Here is a 23,679-nt window from a genome sequence, read left to right as displayed (position 1 = left end):
GATTCAAAGTTGGGGGAGCCAGGAAAGAGGGAGGGACATGATCTGGAAGCAGTAATGAACAACAAAGAACACGGAGGCCTTTCCCTAAATCTAGGCCAAGGGCATGATCTGGTGTGATGGAGGTGGGTAGAGAGACTTGTCTAGAGATGTCCTTCCTCCAAACACAAATGGAAATGTTTAAGGAGAGGGTCTGAGCACCCACCAAATCACTGGTTAGAATATATAGCCTATAAACTAATATGTAATTTAAAAACTGATCTAAAAATAAACAGAGAGACACACACGGAAGGAGAGAAGAAATAGTATAAATTCTTTTTTTAGTTAAAGCCATTTTCACCTGCACACAGAATTCATATTTAACCATGATGTGTAGGCTCCTTGTATATTTACTCTGAAATCCCCACAGTAGGTGATCAATAAACGCCTGTTTATTGACTGATAAAAAAGAAAAATATAATATTGATTGGACATTTTAATGTTGTATAAAATTATGGATAAACTGTTGCTAAATATGATTCTGAGAAAACTGCAGATTCATGGGCTGATACTCCTGGAATGGAACCAGAAGCTTGCAGACCTTTTTAACATTTAAAGATTCTATAGAAATAGAACAGATCATCTGTGGTCTGGAGTTGTCTAAGGCTGCTGTGGAAAGACCACTGTGTTAAGGATGTTGGAAACGGAGTGCACACAAGGAATGGGCCTGAAGACCTAGTTGTCTGTGAAAGAGCACATCAAGAAGGATATTTCCAGAGTCCTTGGCCTCTGGTCCTTCCATCACATGTATGTTCTCAGAAGTCGAAGTGACTCCAGGGTCTGCTGTAGGCAAAACATGTGGTGAGCTCTGTGTTTCTGTGGCTTCTTTCTCGAGTGTTGACTTCTGTTGGACTCTGCCCACTACAGTGCTGGCAGTCCACCCATCACGTGCCTCCTCCTGCAGAGAGCATCCCGCAGCTCTCAGGACTCCTGCAAGGCAATGTTAGCCAGACATCTGTGGATTAGTGCTCACCTACAGTGGACAACGTCTTTCCTGCCTCTCGTTGAATCTCCAACTCAAGGCTACCTTCACCCCTTCAGATAATCACCTAGAATGAGGAGCTCTCTCCTGATAGAAACATTTCCCACTCTGTCCTTCATCCATGGCTTCTCCACCTGTGTCTGGAAGGACCTTCATTTCAGACTCCTGGACACTGGGGACAAGGTCCCCTTGTGAACTGGTCAGGGAGCTCTCCTGGTGGACTTCACCCAGGAATCCTCACCCAAGATGGCCAGCCATAGACAACTTCCCTCACAAATGGTATCCTTTAATTCTAACATTTGGGATCCACCAAATACAAAAATCTCCTCAGGAGCAAAGGAAGACTGACTCAAAGATCCCAGGTCCTTCCAATCTCTAGGGGTGAATTGGGGGTACTTCTTCATTCCCATGGTGCAGATACCAGCATGTTCTTATTTAGCTTTCAGTTGTTGTATAACCAGACTGTGGACAAAGCCGTCTGACCTAAAATATTTTCTTGGAGTGATTATCTTTGTGTGCACTTAGGGGTTTGAGAGATTTTTAAGTTTATTATCTAGAGATTTCAGGCCTGTTGAACCCAATGGACAATAAGAGGAACTTCATTCTGGTGCTATTCCCCTCCAGACTTGTCACAACGTGGTACGCTGCAGAGTTACAACTCTGATAATAAAGAGGGAAGAGAGTCTCTTGAAGGTGAAGGTGAAAGTTCAGAAGACATTTATAGAAAATTCAGCATCTTTTCAAAATGGGCATAGGTGATAATGACCACTTTCTCCTGTCTCTCATTGTACTAGAAATTAAAAACTGAGTCACAGGAGAGAGAAGCACCTGAAACTATCCAGTCAGAAAATACGAAGTAAACCTGGTCTGTTCTGCTGACATTTTCTAGTCAGTCTTTAAATAATTTCTACATTTTGATTTTGAAAGAAGTGAGGTGTCAGTGTCGTAGGAGATGTACTGACTTGGATTCTCTTGGAGACGCTGATTTTCAGTTAACCATGAAGTCCCTCCATTGACATAGTCCAAGTCTGAATGGTGGCTGGTTTTCTCTCTGGTCTGTCTCTTACAATTCAGTGTGTTCTACCTCTGGGTTGTGAAGACAATACAGTGTTTCTGAACCATTTTGGGGGTTAAATCCAGAGCAAGAGGCTTGAGGCATAGTTTCCATGGGGTGTAGGCCAGCATTTGCTATCTACTCCCCGAGGCTCTGAGCTATGACTTGGCTTCTTACAGAAGAATTTAGAAAGTGGAAGCCTGGCTGGTGATGCTTCACCCATTGGTCCCAAACCAGAGGTTACATAATGTGAGTAGAGGTGAGATAAAGTGAGTTCAGAAGTTAAAAGGGAAAAGAAAACAAGAATTAAACAGACAAATAATATTTATTAAAGTTACCACGTAAATTTCCAGGCTTCGTATATGTAAAAAATGTTGGAAAAAACTGAGGTTAAAGAGGCTATTTGCCAAAGATTGAGAGCTGAAATCTCTTTTAATTCTAAACCATTGATGGGGAGCCTTCTCCACTGGCTTCCCCCTCTGCTGTGAGGGACATCTGTGATCATGTGAAGCATGTGTTCCTCTCATCCTCTACCTTGGAATAATATGCTGCCTTTCCAGCACACAACACAACTGGGGAATATCTGTACACCCTGTAGGTCTCACTGTGTCTCAGGATCTAACCTGGGCTCCCCATAGGAACCTGGTAAAGATACCTGTTCATGACTGACTAGATGACAAGTAAGAATAAGACAGATGTGGAAAGAACCTAGATGTCCATCAACAGATGAATGGATCAAGAAGATGTGGTATATATACACAATGGAATACTATGAAGCCATCAAAAGAAATGAAATCTTGCCATTTGCGACAACATGGATGGAACTAGAGCGTATCATGCTTAGCAAAATAAGTCAAGCAGAGAAAGACAACTATCATATGATCTCCCTGATATGAGGAAGTGGTGATGCAACATGGGGGCTTAAGTGGGTAGGAGAAGAATAAATGAAACAAGATGGGATTGGGAGGGAGACAAACCATAAGTGACTCTTAATCTCACAAAACAAACTGAGGGTTGCTGGGGGGAGGGGGTTTGGGAGAAGGGGGTGGGATTATGGACATTGGGGAGGGTATGTGCTTTGGTGAGTGCTGTGAAGTGTGTAAACCTGGTGATTCACAGACCTGTACCCCTGGGGATAAAAATATATGTTTATAAAAAATAAAAATTATATTTAAAAAAAAAAGAATAAGACAGATGAACAAATAACAAATAAGAAACGGCCTCGTACCGCTGGGAAAGAGAAGGGTAAGAGCTGATATGACAATGACACGTGTTCTATCTTCTGAAAATTTCCCCTTTGTTTCATGGTTCAGAGGGAGTACAAAGCTATTCAGTTAAAAAGCGTGTGAAATGTGAGAAATAAAACTATCTTTTTTGAAAACAATTTTAACTGTAATTACACTGGGTTTAATTTTGAATGTTGCCAAATAGATCAAATCAAGATGTTGTCTTCAGCCACCAGCTAACTTCTGAGGAAGCACCCATGGGATTTCTTTTTGGGGAGAGTGTATGCAGTGCCCTGGTGCAGAATGTTCTAGTTTACTTCTGCTTCAAATTAGAATCCATGAAGATATTCATGTCATAAGCCTCAGCAGATCTTTTCTGTGCAGTAGTATAAGATTTTATGCAAAGGTTTTTAAGGAGTTTTTAAGGTTATCAAACATTTCTATTTTATGATCTACTTCCTTTAAATAATATTGTTACTACAGACATTAGCTTCAATAAATAAAAATATGGTAATATGGAAAAACATGGCTATGTGGAAAAAAACTCTATAAAGATACTGATGAATTTTAGTAACCTAACATGCTTGTTTAGGTCAGAATTGTGGATTAATTTTTGTGGTATAGTCCCCAAAGAACATTACACAGCAGAATAAAAACTCCCTTGTGTCTTAGATTATGGCATATTTGTGATCTTAATTTAAGAATGACAAGGATTTTCCATGTTCACCTTTTCCAGAGGGTGAATAAATAATAATCCTCAGGGGCACCCGGGTGGCTCAGTGGGTTAAGCCTCTGCCTTTGGCTCAGGTCATTTCTCAGGGTCCTGGGATCCAGCTCTGCATGGGGTGCCCTGCTCAGTGGGGAGTCTCTTCCTCCCTCTCTCTCTGCTGCTTGCCCTGTTTGTGCTCTCTTTCTCTCTCAAGGAAATAAACAAGAGTTTTAAAAAATTTTTCTAAAAAAAAAAAAAATCCTTTAACCTCATTGTCAGTTTCAAAAAAAAAAAACAAAAAAAATATCAAGTTGATTTAATTTCATATTTTTTATTTTAATGTAAAATAGGTCATTTTGCATATTAGCTAATGCAAGCCAAAACCATTTGAAAGTTTGCATTTCATCTATTCTTTAAATGAAGAATCAAATTAAGGACTTTGAGTCAAACCAATACATTTTTGTTATGCTCTGTAGCCTGTCCTATTCTAACAAAAATAGTTAAGATTTTATATTAGAAGTCAAATATATCAAAAAATCTTGATGATCACCCAATAAGCTTTCCTGAAACTTCTGTTCAATTACACTTAAGACATGCTTAAGGGTGAATCTTAGTATGTATGTAATTTTAGATGTCTTCTTTATACAGACCATATAAATTACATGCACATTCCCAGCTTTCACTTATTTACAGAATTTTTCTTTTAATATTTTTAAATCTTCAGACCATTATAAGTGAGCTAGTCTAATTCAACACAGGTACACTGAATAAATATTAGGTCTTGGCTTATGAATTTTTTTTAATTAATTTATTTATTTTTGTGTGAGAGAGAGAGAGAGCGAGCACGTGTGTGCAAGAGTGGGGGTGAGGGGCAGAGGGAGAAGTAACTCCTTGCTGAGCAGGGAGTCCCATGCGGGACTCGATCCTGAGACCCTGGAATCCTGACCTGAACTGAAGGGAGACGCTTAACCAACTGAGCCACCCACATGCCCGACTTAGGAATTTTCTTATCTCACCCTGTGGAGCGAGTTCTATGTGGGCAATCATCTCTGCTGTTTTGTTCACAGATGTATCCCAGCTGCCTAGAATAGTGCTGGGGATGTGGTAGCTCCTCACTGAGTATTTGTTGCATGAATGAATGACCTCACTAGGGGAACATCTGGGCTCTGAGGCACTCATGAACTTGCTTTCTTTCTCCATGCCAGCCTGATCTTTAGCCACAATCTCTGCAGTTTCCAATTAGCTTCTTTTTGCCTCCCAACAAATGAAGCTAATACCATGTTTTTACTCTCATTTTTAATGACATGCTGTATGGAAACCCACGTTAAGTGAAATGTTGCCCCTAAATCAGAATCCTGTTATTTTCATCAGTTACGCCTGTATCACAGTATTACTCAATTGTTATTATACTGTTCTAATGTCATCGATAGCAATTTGTGAAAAATTTTTTTTCTCTTGTTATAGAAACATTTAGAGAATATTCTTGTTTTTTTCCTCTTGCCCTGTAGAGCTTAAAATATGCAAGGCCTGGAGACAGATTTATCACTTTAACTGTAAGGTTTCATAACAATGACTCAAGTTTCCACCTTGAAAAGCTAGAAAAAGAGCAATTAAGACCTAGATAGTAGAAAGATGGAAAATTAGAATTTAGGAACAAACACAATATTCAAAACGTGATGAATTAAAAAAAATATATAAGCTGATTTACACCTCCACAACTGTGGAAAATGTAGCCGCTTGTAACCCCCAACTGTGAAGAAACAATTCCAAGAAATCCCAAAGCACAATATTAAAAAAAATTAATAACTTAGAGTTAAAATTTTACATAATTTTTAAATGCATGGGAAATAAGAAGAGTTTGATGGATTTGAGTATGTGACTGATTATCGTGTTCACATCAGGGGAACTTACACAGGGTTTTGGTATCAGTTAAATAAAAAGTATGTTTAAACGTTTTTGCTAAACACTAAATGGAGTCAAATAGAAGAATATAAAAAAATATGTATTAGTTTTCACAATAAATTTGAACGGGATATATTTATTGCCTGATGGGGACAAAATAAGAATTCAGCTAAAAGACGTTTACAAGGACACATACCAAAAATAAAACAAAGACACACGGTCTGCTGACTATGTTGGAAGCACTAGACCAATCTTTTTGCATGGATCAGCTCATTTAATCCTCAAAATGACATTATGAACTAAGCCCAATTACTGACCCAAGGGTTGACTCTAGAGGCTATGCTTTTAACAGCTATGCTGTATAAAAGTGAAAAGTAAATGCATGGTACAAGAAAGATATATCAAGAATAGGTTACTAAAAAGATAAGAAGCCTGGCAGGTATAAAATCAGAAATCCAGCCGAAAATCATTAAATGGGACAAACAGAGAGAAAAATTATATGCCACGAAGACCGCAGATAACACCTTCGACCCATATTAACAGTGTCTCCAAGTAGGCAAAACAAAAACTAAAAGACACACAGGAAGAAATTAATAATCCAATTTGAATATATTTGAATATTATAATGCCTTGTTTTCAGAATTTGTTTTTCAAAAAGTTAATTTGAACTTTTGGGACTTCATCAAGATCAAAAGCTTCTGCACAGCAAAGGAAACAGTCAACAAAATAAAGAGGCAACCCACGGAATGGGAGAAGATATTCGCAAATGACAGTACAGACAAAAGGTTGATACCCAGGATCTATAAAGAACTTCTCAAACTCAACAGACACAAAACAGATAATCATGTCAAAAAATGGGGAGAAGATATGAACAGACACTTCTCCAATCAAGACATACAAATGGCTATCAGACACATGAAAAAATGTTCATCATCACTAGCCCTCAGGGAGATTCAAATTAAAACCACATTGAGATACCACCTTACACCAGTTAGAATGGCCAAAATTAGCAAGACAAGAAACAACATGTGTTGGAGAGGATGTGGAGAAAGGCAAACTGTCTTCCACTGTTGGTGGGAATGCAAGTTGGTGCAGCCACTTTGGAGAACACTGTGGAGATTCCGTAAGAAATTAAAAATAGAGCTTCCCTATGACCCTGCCATTGCACTCCTGGGTATTTACCCCAAAGATAGAAATGTAGTGAAAAGAAGGGCCATCTCTACCCCAATATTTATAGCAGCAACTATAAATATTGGCCACAGTCGCCAAACGGTGGAAAGAACCAAGATGCTGTTCAACGGACGAATGGATAAGGAAGATGTGGTCCATATACACTACGGAGTATTATGCCTCCATCAGAAAGGATGAATACCCAACTTTTGTAGCAACATGGACGGGACTGGAAGAGATTATGCTGAGTGAAATAAGTCAAGCAGAGAGAGTCAATTCTCATATGGTTTCACTGATTTGTGGAGCATAACAAATAGCATGGAGGACAAGGGGAGATGGAGAGGAGAAGGGAGTTGAGGGAAATTGGAAGGGCAGATGAACCATGAGAGATTGTGGACTCTGAAAAACAATCTGAGGGTTTTGAAGGAGAGGGGGTGGGAGGTTGGGTGAGCCTGGTGGTAGGTATTAAGGAGGGCACGGATTGCATGGAGCACAGGGTGTGGTGCATAAACAATGAATTCTGTTACGCTGAAAAGAAAAAAAAATTAATTTGAAAAAAACACCCCAAAGTTGTAAATACGATGAACATTTTCATCTCACAGACACCCGCAGGATTCACCAGTGCAATGGAATTATATCTATAACGTAAGATGAATGAACCCTTTCTTCTCAGTAGACAAATGACCACAAAGAAACGGGTATAGAATACAAATAAAGACATCAGCAGAAGAAAAAGTTGAAATGCTAACACACCTATGAAATCACACATTATTTCATGGTTACTGAGGAAGTTATAAAATCAAAGATATTGTATGTATGTGGCTCATATACATACATATTTGCCTATTGCACTGGTACAAATAAGCGAATTGATTATATGAATATGGTTTATCTGAAGGAGTGCGGAAATGGGCACTTGCATCTTTTAATAGACAGCTTTTCACAGACCACTTAAAGAACAATTTGGTAGTACCTCTCAAATATTAAGTACCCTTCTCCTGCGACTATCTCTTGCTTCCCCTTTTGCATCTGCCACACTGAAGGAATAAACCATGTGCCTTAAGGCGCGGTTACAACAGGTCCTCTAACCTTGTTTGCGGTAATGACAAAGCGGAAGCAACCTGAATGTCAGTCCATGAAGGGATGGCTGAAAACTCTAGTAAATCCTCATTATGCCATGCATGATGGAGTCGTGGAAGGCAGTGAGTTAGAGCGGAACGTGTTATTATCAAAGACGGCGAGTCCTTGCACTATGCTATCACAAAAGAAGGTATAGAGAAGAAATTTCTCTCTCTGTCTATCCATACTATTCGTTACTATGGAAAGATACAAATTGTTAAGAGTGACTCCTTTTGGGGAAGAGATGAAAAGTCCCTGACTGTATGAAGCAGGGAGAGTAAACCAGGAATTTCTAGTTCTGAAGTTTCTGTTGTTTTACACATAGCATGATGTCATGCATGACCTCTGCAGGTGCAGTAAAACATAAATATTGTCCAAAAATAATAACATATTTATTTTTTATAAAAGATTTTATTTATTTATTTGACAGAGATCACAAGTAGGCAGAGAGGCAGGCAGAGAGAGGAGGAAGCAGGCTCCATGCTGAGCAGAGAGCCTGATGTGAGGCTCGATCCCAGGACCCAGGGATCATGACCTGAGCTGAAGGCAGAGGCTTTAACCCACTGAGCCACTCAGGTGCCCCTAATAACATATTTATTGAGCAGGTTAAAATGGTTCTGCAGATTTTAAGAAAATCTATTCTCAATATTAATTTGTGAAAGTTTTCACAATTTTAGGAACTTTAAAATCAGGGACATTTTTAATTCTTTTGGCTACTGGATTATTATTTGCTTTGCACTTTCAGGGATTTATTTTCAATTCTACCAGATACAGCACTCTCCCATATTTTTATCGTGTGTCTGGCAACAAATTTGTGAAGTGAGTTGTCATAGTAACAAGATAAGGACTCCAACAGGGGAGAATGAGTTGGCCTTGATTCTGTTTTGTTTCTGATATACTGGGAGCTGAATTAACCTCTGAAATTAAAGCGGCTCTTCAACAGGTGATTCGTTCTGGGTCTGTTTTACATATTTACACCAGCAGGGTGTAAAGAATGATTGATAACGTCCTTTCTTTTTATCGGAAGACGTCTCCCAGAATGGTGTTTCTCAAAGCAGAGATCTCGGACCTTTAGCAAGTTTTGTAAGCTCCTCTCCCACGTCTGTTTCCCAAGGTCAGCACAATCCAGGCACCTGCTGTGGTTTCACAGTCTTGGCTCAGACCGCGTTTGCTCAGCATCTTAGTCCGAGCCCCTGCGAACCGCCCCGCAGCTCCGCCCAGCCCTACTGGGTGATGAACCTTCCTCACTCGTCTTTTACTCATCTATCTGTTTATTCACAGGCCCTGGTCCGGACCACCCTTCCGCCCCCCCCACTGCGTGCCCACTGGGCTCTGAGTCCCGGGACACACATTGAATCACAGACCCTGAATCCGTCTGGGTGTCTCGCAGGGGGACTTTTCACTTCACAATGAAGCCCTGACATCGGGAGGACAAAAGCCCCAACCCGGCGCATGCTGAGCTCAGAGCGGTTCCAGGGGCCCCACCTGCCACAGCCCAGAAAACACATCAGGGTCAAGGACGCTCCCTGTTGGCGTTGTCTCCACCTTGTCTCCAACACCCGCCCCGCCCATCTAAGGCAGTGTCCACCTTGCTCCGGTCCCCAGTGTGTGTACTCCACAGAGGACAGTGTTCCCAGGTCGCCTGGAGCGGTCCCACCGGCGCCCTGGGCTCCACCTGCACCAGGAGAGGCCCGAGAGCCCCATCTCTGGCTCCACTGGGTGAGCTGGCACCTGACTTGCAGTTTGCTTGCACGTCTGGGTTTCTCGTCCACCTTTTCCAGAGCTGACAGGTTCTCACTGTATTTTCCATAATCAGTCCCCCGAGGCTCCCTTTTTATTCTCCCAACACATTTCTCTCTCTGGCTCATTATTATGCAGCCCCAGGATTCAAGAGCACAGGAAGGGGAGTCCATGCCAGGCAGGGACCATGACAGGGACTTGCTGGAGGGACTGCAGTGGAAGAAAAGGTAGAGAAGTAGGAGGAGGGTGGCTAGCAGATGGGCCAGAGGTGAGACAGGGTCAGAGGATCTTGGCGAAAAGAGTCATCACTGTGCAAAGCTCTCTAACGTCCAAAGCAGAAAGCAGTGTACTACCAGAACACAGAGTTAAGACAATAGCTTAAGCTAAAGTTGATTATCTCAAGCCACTTAAAGGAGGGCAAAGTTGACTCGGGGTGAGGTAGGCTAGCAGTCACAGGGAGGTAAGAGCAGGAGATCAGAGCTGGGAGGCTTGATGGCGGCCGGTGGCGGGCACCTGGCATCAGGTGCACCCAGGAGCTGTCCACGTGGAGGAAGCCGACACAGGAGCCACAATCAGGGCAGCAGCACACATGTGTGGCTTGTGGTTCCACTGAAAGCTCCTTGCCTGTGTCTAGTAGCCCCCCCCCCCCCATGGAATGCAGAGCTCCGTTCTGATCTCTGTACTTATTCTCGTGGTTACATGGGAGAGGTGACCAGGGAGCTGAGGTTCAGGATGTGTGTTTGCAAGGAAACAGTCTATGATCCAACCAGTCAGGCTGCGGGAGCCCAGGGCTAATGCTCTCGCTGGGTTTCCGTGTGGTTCCAGCATGGGTTTTGGTTTGAGTTTACTGCTGCCTTTCTTAAGTTCTGTTTTAGTTCAGGTTTTTGTTTTTGTTTTTTTAAACCTGCTCAAAGGTTTAAAGCAAGTCATTTGAAAAGTCTCTCATCCAGATATTTATCTGTAATCAATATAAAAATAGTATAACTTCCTTTGCACTTGAGAAATTAAAGTCTTTCTGTTAAAAATGGTGTCTTTTCAAGGCTTTATGTACGCAGCCACCCTTATTTATACCCCTCGAGAAGCAGTGATGACAATGACTGAACTTCTGAGGAAAGTCTGGCTACCTGGAACTCTTCACCTGTGTCTCAGAAACACTCTGGCTGTAACCTTTGGCTATAAATTCGCACAGGCTGTAACCTGGAGAGAAAAGCCTTCACAGGTGCTCACAGGCTACCCCACCAAAGACCTGACTGTTGCCACCTTGTTCCCTCCTAGAGCTCAGCCCCCCTGCATCCTGCTGGTCCCCAGCTGGCCCCGCGTGTCTGACAGGGCCCCGCTCCCCGCCTCGGCTACTTCGGTCCCACCCACACCCGTGCGCGCATGTTTCCCGCTGCTGTGTGCACCTGTATTTCCTGTCTACGGGTGGGGGTGCATGTGTTTTTCATTTCTGTGGCAGACATAGAAAGGGAAGACGGGTGAAGAAGGCCTGTGTTCCTGAGCGACGGATATTCAAAGCCTAAAATATTGTAAAATACACCTGGGTCTGTAAATCAAAGCCTCTTCATGAGTAAGTTTGAGAAATGGTGAAAATCAACTGCTAAGAACACTTTAACAACTATCTACCCATCTACCTGTCCCTAACTCATAAGCTGTGGTTTATAGAAACATTCAGCAAACAGTCTGCACTTGGAGGGAGGGCTTTGATTTTCTTAGCAGCCAAGGTGACTAGTTGTGCTGGGTCAAACCTTCCTTGACCGTTCAGTAGCAGTTTCTCTAATGTCCTCTTGACCCTATCTGCCAGCTTTACAAAATCTCTCCAGCTCCAAGCTCCAATCTGGTGCCCAGCCCAAAGGTGCTCTCTCTATCGCGGATAGTCAGGGTGGCAGCTCCGGGACCTGAAGTGGGCGAGGGTCTGGTCTTCATTCACTCCTTCGCCTTCCCACTCCAGGCTTGGTGAGTGGAGGAAGGCACCGAGGCCCAGTCCCGGGACTTCTTCTTCCCTTCGTCTGTGCAGAGCCCAACTTCTCTGGCTCGGGGCGACGGGGAGCAGTGGAGAGGGAATGTGGGGTTCACCCTCATTTTATCGCCGGGGTGCCACCTTGTGTCTGCTGGTCCTGGGCTCTACTGCCTCTCTGGAAAACCTCGACTGGCCATCCTTACCCTCTTGGTGGGAGCAGGTGCATGTTCTGGCCCTTACATGGGGTGTGCAGGTGAGTTAACTTGGAGTCCAGAAGGGAGATGTCCGGAGTGGAGATAAAGGAAGATCTCGGGCTACGGGCACAAGCTGAGACCAGAGCTCATCCAGATTCTGCAAAGAGGGAAAATCTGAGGGCAGAGTCCATGCTTCGTTTCTGTCCAGAGGGAGTGGGTAGGTGTGGGGAAAGCCAGCCAAGTCGTTTCTTTTACTGAGAAGACTCATGCTGGCCATGCCTGGCTGGGGCTGACGGACGAAACCGTAAACCCGTCTCTAGCCAGAATGGTTACACGCACAGAGTCACTCTCTTTGAACAAACATCTTGGCAAAAGCTCTGAGTTCTCAGGATTGCAATGCGGAATATACCCCGTCCCCCTGCGGACGAGGAAGTGTCCGGTGTGTGCGCACGTGCTTGTAAACATAGAGCGCATCTGGGAGGATCCGCCAGGAGCTTGTTCTGGTCGTGTGACTCTGGGAACGCTGACCTGAAGGGTGGGTCCTGGAGGGGACTTAGTTTTCTTTATTTGCTGTGTTATTTTATTGAAATTTTGAGTCAGGCTGGTGCATCACCTTGTCGAAACAAAAGACAACAGAAAACAGAGAGAGAGCATAATGTAAAAATAGGAGAAATGCCATATTGTCCAGCTGCTGTAATTAAAACCAAACACTAGAGAATGGAATTTGCATGAGAAAAGACTTACACCATAGCTGCATGTGTCCTGAGAATCCAGAAAGGCAGTGATGTTTCCGTGACTGAACTATTCTGTGGTGCTTACCTGCAACCAAGACAAGATAAAGGGTATGTGGTGCAAACCCGTTCAGTTACCCATTAAAATTATTCAGAATAATTTTCTTTTTTTTCAATGCGTTAAAAAAACACCTTTGATTTATGCATAACTTAACAAGAACAAAGGGAATCTTTTTCTTCTAAACTTTTCAAACAAAAGTTCTATTTGGCTTGAAAATAGCGAGTAAAATTTGAAGCTACATTTTTTTTTTTTTTACAAGAAATTAAAGCGTCTTAAGAACAAGAGTTTAGCTTGAAAGTAATTCTTCAACCATAACTAATGGTATTCTAGCAATCCTTCATGCAATTCAGAAATGCAAACAGAAAATTATACTAGAGAACCGCCCAGGGGAGAAAATGGGCCATTTTTAGTACAACCTGGCTGTCTCATTTGAACTCAGTATTTCAGATTTATTTACTGATCCGTCTAAGCTCACATAAACCTCTCCTCCACCCCTAGGATTGAAACGTACTTTTAAAAGATATGCATTCCTGGCAAATGTTCTAAATAACCCAGAAAAAGCTGCGGTCCTCGGCAAGCAGCATTCCCACATACTCAGCCCCCAACCCTTCTGAGGTGCATTTTCACTTAACACTGGCGCCTGGAGGCCATGGCTGCCTAGCACTAGACGTTACCATGTCCACGTGCAAAACTGTCCTCAGTCTTTGATGGAAGGCCCTTTAAGATGTTTCCCATTTTTGCTATGAAGTGTGGCAATGAAATAATTGCATATGCCTCTTTGGGCATGCTACTATTAAGGCAAGTGCATTTTTATCCTGGATTAATATTTTTTACCTCCTGCTGTCCCAATCACACTTATTCCACTTGTGGTTTCCAGTGTGAAGAATCACAGGGTACTTCAGGCATGGTACTTAGACTAAACGTATTTGAGAGTGTATAGACTACAAATCTAAGAATGGGTAAGTATATTTAAATTGCAGGATACTCCTCAGGCTGCATATGCAACTTTCAATTCCTTGCTAATTGAGTTCTCCCAGAACGTGCTTTTGGAGCCAAAGTAAAGGAAGGGGAGTCAGTAAACCACAATGCTTGGGAGGAAACCCTGTTGGGTATCTTGTGCTTCTGTTAGGTAAGAGGAAGGATTTAGCATGTGTGTCGATTTATCTTTTTATTTTTTGTAATTTATTTTTTACCCGAGTGCTGCTACTGTTCAAATCCACACCATGCTCCACTGCTGAGTCCATCTCAGCCCGGCCAGCGGCACCAACCTCCAAACTCCAGGGACTTCAGACGGAGGTCCCTTTCTTTCAAGGAAATAAGCCAGCTCTGTGGAAAAGTATTTCTCTGGAGCCCCTTGGGGGTTAGTCACAAAAACAGGTGCTTTGCGTTTTGGTTTTGCTGAAGCAGCAATAAATACGAGTGAAGCAGATGTCCAGGTGTTCTTCAACACTTTCTGTTTTTATAATGTAGCGAACCCTCTAAAATAGGGCCAGCAGGCTATTTCTGTAAAGGGCCAGACAGCAAATATTTCTGATTTTGTGAGCCAACAGACAAGACTGAGGATGTTTTGCAAGTACTTAATTGTGTTTTTTGTTTTGTTTTGTTTTTGGTGCCACGCAGTGGTTTATTACTGATTATCTTCTGTGGGGTTGGGGGAGGTAAGGAGAAAGGGAGGTTTTGAAAGAACTTTCATATGCTAAGAGGTAACTAAAGCCTTGCCAGCAGCAAGTTAAGGTTGTTTGCCCTCAAGCAAGGCATTACCGGAAAACAGTTGGGATTCCTGGAAGCAGGTCCTGAGGGTCCCACACAGGGGTGGTGGTGGGGGAGGTTGCCGCGTGTGGTTTTCTGCTTTGTCTTCAGTTAGCCTTCTGCTCCCTCCTGCTTTCTCCCCTGGACTATTTTGACCCTTAAATCTTGAAGGTTGTTGAAGGTGGAAGGGTCTCATCTTCTGTAACTCCCTCCTGCTCAGTAGGGGAGTAGAGATGTCCCTACCTAGGGGTCAGCGCAGGTCAGTCGGGGAATGTGTATGGTGCGGGAAGAGAAGGCTAGCTGAGGACAAAGCAGAAGCTGAGATATATGATATATAACTCCTGGGCCGCCCTAAAGCCAAGGAAAGAAAAAATAAATAGTTAAATGATGAAGTTACAATCTTATAAGACAGGAGTCTCCCTCAGTTTACAAATTTGTTAGCAATCTACAAGGAAAAAGCATTTCTATCAACAACCTAGCTTCCAGAAGGGAATGTAGATGCATTTAAATGTCCTTATAACCTGCAGCCCATTAACAGATAATTGAGGTGGGCAGAGAGCAATGCTCCTCCAGGAAGCTCCCCATTATCTTCATGCTACTGTCTTGCTAGAGGGAAAAACCACCTTAACTTGCCAGGGTCAAGGCCCCAGTATCTGGGAGTCTTCTCTAGCATGTGCAACTCCTTTTGAGACCTCCCTTTTCCTTACCTCCCCAACCCCATAGTAGACAATCAGCCACCTCTCCCAACCATGTGCCAGAAGCTCTTCTGCCCATGGGTCCTGTCCCTGCACTTTAATAAACCACCATTTTGGGGCACCTGGGTGGCTCAGTGGGTTAAGCCTCTGCCTTTGGCTCAGGCTCAGGTCATCATCCCAGGGTCTCTGCTCAGCAGGGAGTCTGCTTCCCTCTCTCTCTCTCTCTCTCTCTCTGCTTGCCTCTCTGCCTACTTGTGATCTCTGTCTGTCAAATAGTTAAAAAAAAAAAAAAAACCAAAAAACAAACAAAAAAAAAGACACCATTTTGCACCAAATATGTCCCAAGAAATCTTTCTTGGTCATCAGCTCTGGACTTCACTCCACTGAACCTCACCTATACCCCAAAACCCTGTCATGTAGGGTAGTTAGAAAAGGTAGAGGCAGCTGAATCCAATGCAGTTTAGGTTTATAGTAACGGAGGTACCTACCTTTGTTGGTGGGAAGGATCGTCTGTTGCCCTGAAGTCCTTGCAGGGATGGAGTTTTGGCACCAAGGGGAGAGAAATTGAAAAAGGCAACCCACTAAGGTTAGTAAGGCTGTGAACATGAGAAGTCCAATAAAGTGACCCTTGACAGTTGACCATAATCTTCCTCTAAGCCAGGAACTAAACCAATTCTTAATGGAAAGAGAGATCATCTGAAGTACCAGTTTGAGTATTGATGTTGGTTATAAACCCAGAAATATTTTTGTGGTAATCTGCAATGTATACACAGCATTCTGTTTTTATGATAGCGCAGGTTCTACCTTGTGCAACAGCTAAAACAACTAACGCCATTCTATTTTGTAAAACTGCTTCACGCATCTGTACTACTTTAGTAATACTATGTTGAGTGTCCCTGAGTGTCCAGGGCTTGTCCACTGCCAGTCCACCCTCAACGTGCCCAGCTTGACTTAATTGTTTTTCAATAAAATGACATTTATGAGCTTTGAAATTCCTAAAATTTTCACGAGTCATAAAATAGTTTTCTTCTTTCTTTATTTATTTAGTGTTTCAAGTTTTTATTTAAATACTAGTTGACATGTAGCGTAATACTAGTTTCAGGAGTGGAATTTAGTGACTCCTCCCTCACATAACCGCCCAGTGCTCATCACAAGTGCCCCCTTCATGCCCGTCCCCAGTTATTCCATCTTCCCACCTGTCTGCCCTGCAGCAACTCTCCGGGTGTAGTCTACAGTTAAGAGTGTCTTTTATGGTTTGCCTCTCTCTTTTTTCCTTTCCCCTTTGTTCATCTGATTTGTTTCTTAAATTCCATGCTCGAGTGAAATGATATGGTATTTGTATTTCTCTGACTTATTTCACTTAGCATTATACTCTCTAGCTCCACCCACACTGTTGTAAAAAGGAAAGATGTCATTCTTTTTTATGGCTGAGTAATAGTCCATTATATATATATATGTGTGTGTGTGTGTGTGTGTGTGTATGGAAAAAGAGGAAGGATTTAGCATGAGTAACAATTTGTCTTTTTATTTATTTGTCATTTCTTTATAAATTGTAAAGCACCGTCAATCATAACTGTCAAAACTTGGCAACAACCAAGGTGGCCTTCAACAGGTGAGTGGATAAACAAACTGTGGTACATCCATGCAATGGGATATTTAATTGTAATTTCTGAGATATCTATATCTATATCTATATCTATATCTATATAGATATATATATCCGTATATATATATATTTATCACTTCTTTACCCATTCATCAATTGATGGACACTTGGGCTGCTTCCATAATTTGGCTATTGGAGATAATGCTGCTCTAAACATCAGGGTGCATGTGTCCCTTTGAATTAGTATTTTTGTGTTCTTTGGGTAAATACCGAGTAGTGCAATTGCTGGATCATAGAGAAGGGAGCCCTCTTACACTGTTGGTTTAAGAGTTTTCCGCTCTGGAAAATAGTAGGGAGGTTTCTCAAATATTAAAAATAGGGCTACCCTATGATTCACCTTTAGAATAAAAAAAAAACACATTTCAAATGTGAAAAAAAAATTTAGCTTGCAGATTATACAAAAATTGATCGTCGGCCTATGGAGGGAGACCTGCTCTAAGTGTAGAGCCCAAGGCAAGTCTTTCTCTTCAAGAAATATTTTCCTGGATCTTTTAAAAAATCCAATGTGGGAGTTGTTCTGCCCACAATGATGATGAATAAATGGTTTCCTACAACCTCTGGTATAGCGGGATTTATTTTATCACCTTTTCCATATGTTATACTTACCGAACTTTGTGACAGTATAGTTAACTTTTTTTTTTAATTAATAAGCTTTATTTCTTAGAGCAGTTTTAGGTCTATAGAAAGTTCAAGTTTCACAGAAAGTTAACAGAAAACTCACATGTGCTTCCTCATCATACTCCCTCCTCTTCTTCTATCCCCGCACTGATGTCTTGCATTAGTGTTGTTCGTGTGTTACGAGCAGTGAGTGTCGATACATTATTATTAACTAAGAGTCTCACAGTCTATATTCGTGTTCCCTTGTGCTGTCTGGTTCTATGGGTTTGACACGTGGTATGTGTGTCCCATGACCATATCATACAGAACATTTCCACTACCCTAAAAGTCTCTTGTGCTCTGCCTGTTCATCTTGCCGTCCCTGCCTGCAAGCCCTGGAAACCACTGATTCTTACACTGTCACCATAGTTTGGATTTTCCCAGAATGTCGTGTAAATCAGAATCAGACAGTGTGTCACATTTCGGATGGACTCCTCTCACTGGGTCATGTGACTTTTAGGTTCCTCCCCTTATTTCGGGACTTGTAATTCATTTCTCTTTAGCACTGGATGACACCCCATTGCGTGGACATACCACCGTTCGCTTATCCACTTGCCTGTTGAAGGCCACCTTGCTGCCAAGTTCTGACAGTTACGATTGACGGTGCTATCATCATCCATGGACAGGTTCTTGTGTGGACCCAAGTTTTCAGTTTGAGTAAATACCAAGGACTTCCGTTGCTGGATCCTATGGGAAACGCATGTTCAGTTTTATGGGAAACGCTGACCTGTCTTCAGAGTGCTTGGGCCGTTGCACGTTCCTGCCAGCGGTGAGCGAGGGCTCCTGTCGCCGCACGTGTTCCACCAGCATTCGGTGGTGTCGCTGTTGGGGATTTTGGCCGTTCTAGTGGGTGCAGTGGTACTTAATCTTTGTTTAATTTGAAATTTCCTAATGATGTAAGATGTTGAGCATCTTTTCAGAGGCTTGTTTGCTGACTCTATATCTTCTTTGGTAAGCTGTCTGTTCAGATCTTTGCCCATTTTTTGAATCACACTGTTTTCTTACTGTTGAGTTTTCAGTGTTCTTTGTATTTTTTGGATAAAAGCCCCTTATCACATACATCCTTTACAAATATTTTCTCCCAGTCTGTGGCCCGTCTCTTCAATCTCTTAGCAGTCTTCCACAAAGAAAAGTTTTAAATGTTAATGAAATTTAATTATTTCATGGATCCTGTTTTTGGTGCCATATCTAAAATTTATAACCAAATCCAAGGAATCCTGAATTTTCTCCTGCATTATCTTCTAGGAGTTTCCATAAAAACCTTTTTTTTTTTTTTTTTTTAAATAATTGGGTCTGTTAGCCATTCGGAGTTAATGGCTGTGACAAGTATAAGATCTTAGTCTAGATTCATGTTTTTGATGTGGATATCTTATTGTTCCAGCACCATTTGTTGAAAAAAATATCCCTTTTCTATTTAACTACCTTCGATCTTTTTTCAAAGATGAGTTGACAACACGGTTGTCCCTCTGATCCACAAGGTGTCCATACTTCCAAGATCCCCAATAGATGATTGAAACTGCGTATTACACTGACCCTGTATATTCTACGTTTTTTTTTTTTTTCCTGGACAAACACACTTATGATAAAATGTAATGTATAAATTAGGCAAAATAAGAGATTAACAATAACTAATAGTAAAATAAAACAATTATAACAATATTCTGTAACAAGCTTTATGGGAATGTGGTCTTTCTCTCTCTCTCTCTGAACATATCTTAATACATTGTCCTCACCCTTCCTCTTAGGATGATGAGAGAAGACAAAATGTCTAGTGATGGGATGAAATGAGGTGAGTGATGTAAGCCCCATGATGTAGCACTAGGCTACCACTTGACCTATCCATGGGGGCGGGGGATAATCTGTTCCCAGATGCAGTTGACCTCGGTGCCTGAAATGGCAAGGAGCAAAACGCTGGAAAAGGAAGGGCCACTGCATTCATGTGGGTTCGTTTCTAGGCTCTCTACTCTGGGTCATCAACCTACTTGTCTGTTCTTTCACCAGTATTCTTTTGCCAATTTTCACCCATCTTTCCGTCTTGATCACTACAGCCCTTCAGTGAGTCTTGCCAGTTCCTCCGTGTTGTCCTGGTTCTTTAATTTTGTGTTGGCTGCTCTTGGTCTTTTGCCCTTCCATATGTTTTTGAATTAGTTTATTGAGACCATATTTTTTTTTTCATTGAGACCACAGTCAGGCTGGCATTAATTTGGGGAAATTGAATCGTCTCCTTAGTGTAGTTTAGTAATTAAAATTTCTTTTTAAAACTGAAATAGTATTAACAAAGGTAACAGATGTGTAGTAGACATTGCAACAGTATTTTCAATAGCTAAGCTGATAACAGATTCATTTGGAGCAGACAGCAGATATTTCTGCAAGAAAACATAGGGCAAAATCTCTAAATAGACCATTCACAGAAAGGGAATCCTAATAAATCACCAATATGTACACGTTGGGAGTCTCCGTCACACCAACAATTAAGGAGGTGAAAATCAACAAAACTTTGAGAAAATACTCTAGCAGCTGGCACAAATGGTCAGTGCTCGTCAAATGACTGTAAGAGTAGGGAGCCTCAAGCCTGAAACACAGTTGCTAGGACTGTGGTGTCACTGCTTCGGGCATTATGAAAAATAAGTCGGCAGTATTTAGTAAAATTACATGTATACACAACAACCACCATGTTTTCTGTATTCATATTCCTGAGGAGGTGTATTGGGATAATTGTTGAAGCATAGCTGGTGCTTATAGAAACAAGGAGTTAAACTCAATGTCTGGGTCAGACTTTACAGGAATGAAATAGATCCCTGTGACATAGGCATTGGGTGGACCATTATGCAGCATTTAAAAAGTGTAGCGGAGTTACATATAGAAACATATGAAAATGAAGTGATGAATAAATAGGAAGTATGAGAATTGAGTCATTGATCTAAGTTAAAAACACACACATGGGTGGCTCAATAGGTTAAAGCCTCTGCCTTCAGCTCAGGTCATGATCTCAGGGTCCTGGGATTGAGCCCCGCATCGGGCTCTCTGCTCAGCCTGCCTCTGCCTACTTGTGATCTCTCTCTCTGTCAAATAAATGAATAAAATCTTAAACACACACACACACACACACACACACACACACACACACACACACGCCATACTATCCACTTTAAAGGAAACACAGCATGTAAGCATAGAGGCAGAGGATGAATTCAAAGGCTACTGACTGAATATAAGAGAGTGGGTTCCTATGGTGGGGGAGGTTCAGTGCATCTGATAACAGTGAATTAGGAACTTGGGAAATTCTTCTGCTGTGTGAGTTGAAAGTATGCTTGAAACCTAAAACAGATCTCTTCATAATTTCTGAAATGCTAAGAGGAGCACTAGGATTCATGAAGCCAGCAGCGAGACCACTGGAGTCTAGCCAGGCAAGCCCAATACTCAGGTACTCGAAGTCGTAGTCACCTCTATAGTATTTGCTCCTATGAAAATAGTAAATTTAAACAGAACTGATTTGCAAAACTAAGCAGAGTATTTTAATAAACTTTTCACTCAAAATAATTTTAGATTTGCAGAAAAGTTGCAAAGATTCTACATTTGTTCCTCCATGCTCCTCACCCATTTCCTCAATGCTCTCACTTTGCAGAAGCATGGCACACGCGTCAAATTTAAGAAAACAACTCTGGACTTATTTGGGTTCCCAGTTTTTCCATAAAATTTATTTATTTATTTGTTTGTTCGCTTTTTTTTCAGGAGAACATTGAGCACATCGCATTACATACCTGATATAAAAAACAATCTTAGATTTGAAAAAGCAAAGGTTGGGAGACAATTGTCCATGGGTCTTTTATATTTCTGCGTATTTTGTTAAAAGAGAAACTAATTGCCTTTATTCCGGGCTGTCATTTCAAGTATGTTTGTATCTATAGTAGCCTTGAAAGATGAAGAGAGAGGTTTCATATGAACAGAGTGTAGGTTTGCTTACTATCCTGTATAGTAAAGATAGTATCTCCTTCAGGGGAAAATATCAGGTTGATTTGCTTATTTCTCATTCTAAAAAATTTGGACACTCTAAATACAAGATTCTCCAGGTCCCAAACCCCGGCATGCAGAGCTTCTGCCTAGACCCCTACCTGTCATCCCCTTTGGAACTGAGGACCAATGTCCACATGAAGCTCATGCATCTCTTGCTGTGTGGTGAGCAGTAAAGTTCTCTGTCTCTTACCTAGACGTCTCCTCTTTTCTATTCAGGGAACAGTCTCAGCTAATTTGTTAGATTGCAAGTAAGGCAAATTCTCAGACCCTTCATATTTCTTGGCATGAGACAGTAAAAATTAAAGGCTGAATAAATAATCAGATTCAATGGCAGATTAAGCCCAGTTAAACAGACAAATGGTAAACCAACTAAGATCAGAGCATATCAAGAATGCAGCATTGTATGCATGCAATCGTAAGGACTACATGGAGATTATGTGGAAGGGAGTGTGCCATCTAATACACATTTAACTAGAATTCCAGAGCAAAATAAAGAGAAACCGAGCAAAGGATCTAATTTGAAGGGAGAATTTATTTTTAAAATCACACAAAAACCCATATCGTTTAGCACGTTGTATAGCAAACAACCACCACCGTTTTACTATTTCTCTTAGTGCCGGGACTCTGCTCAGCAACTCTCTTCACCATGTCCTGAGGCTCTGGTCATCTGGGGGCTTGATATTGCTAGAAGGTCCACCAGCTGACTCATGTGACTGGAGGGTATTAAGGTCATTGGCCGGGAACCCAGCTGGAGCCAGAGGAGCCATCTCAGTGCGGATTTGCTAGAAGGTCCACCAGCTGACTCATGTGACTGGAGAGTATTAATGTCATTGGCCGGGAACCCAGCTGGAGCCAGAGGAGCCATCTCAGTGCGGATTTCCCTTATGCTTCTGCTGTCACAGCATGGCGGCTGGGGGCGGGGAGGGATGGCCCCAGAGTGTTGTGTCTTGGCTATTATATGACAACAGTGGTCTTCAATTAGAGAGAGCTAAATGGAGTTAAAATCCTGAGGATATGCATTATCTGGAAGGATGGTAAAAGAACAATATTATAAATAATGTGGGTATAATCTCATAAGTCATGTTATCATGAAAAGTTATTAAAATATATAAACAGAATCCTTAACAAATAAAGGATTACTTTGACATTAAAGGGGATTATAAGTGAAAAGTGGAAATAAATGTGTTAAAAAGAACAGAAGGTTCAAATAGAAAGGAAAATAATAGATACTAAAACATAAATGCATCAGTAGTACACTCAGGGTAAGTAAGCTGAATGTTTTTGTTGAAAAAAAGAGTTTATTGGTGTGGATAAAAAGACAACAATTTACTCTTTATCAGAGATATAGCTATAATACAAAGAAGCAGGAAGGTATAAAGAAAAAGAAAATATATAGAATATAAACACTAACAAAAAAATCCTCTAGTAGCTATATTAAATATCTACTATCTATATATTTGTATATTATCAGAAGACATAGATTTAGTTAGGCAAGAGATAAGGGATACTTCAAATGATGAAAGAGTCAATTTATCAGAAATATATGACAATTATTAATTTTTACGTATCTAATCATGCTCTGAGTAAGGTAAAATTTGACAAACTACACAGAGAAACCAATAATCTCATCGTTAAAGGCAAATATATTAACATTTCTCAGAAAGGAACACAACAAGCAGATAAAATGTCAAGATACAACAGATTTGGTTAACATTATTAACAAAATGGTCTTAATGGAAATATACAGCACGTTATACTCAACATCTACACATTGTTTTCTCTTTAAAAATTTTTATTTAAATTCAATTTAATTAACATATGCTGTATTATTAGTTTCAGAGATAGAATTTAGTGATTCACCTGTTGTATACATCTACACATTGTTTTCTATAACACATGGAATTTATATGAAAATTGACCACCTCTTGGGCCATAGTTAAATCACAAAAACTTCAGAGACATGATTTCTCAGAGAATGTATTTTCTGACCTGATCCAACCAGGCCATATTAGGAATG

This window comes from Mustela nivalis (assembly GCF_964662115.1).
Source record: "Mustela nivalis genome assembly, chromosome: 3".
NCBI classification, from domain to species: domain Eukaryota; kingdom Metazoa; phylum Chordata; class Mammalia; order Carnivora; family Mustelidae; genus Mustela; species Mustela nivalis.
The sequence above is the reverse complement of the archived record's forward strand: the minus strand, read 5'-3'. Positions refer to the sequence as shown.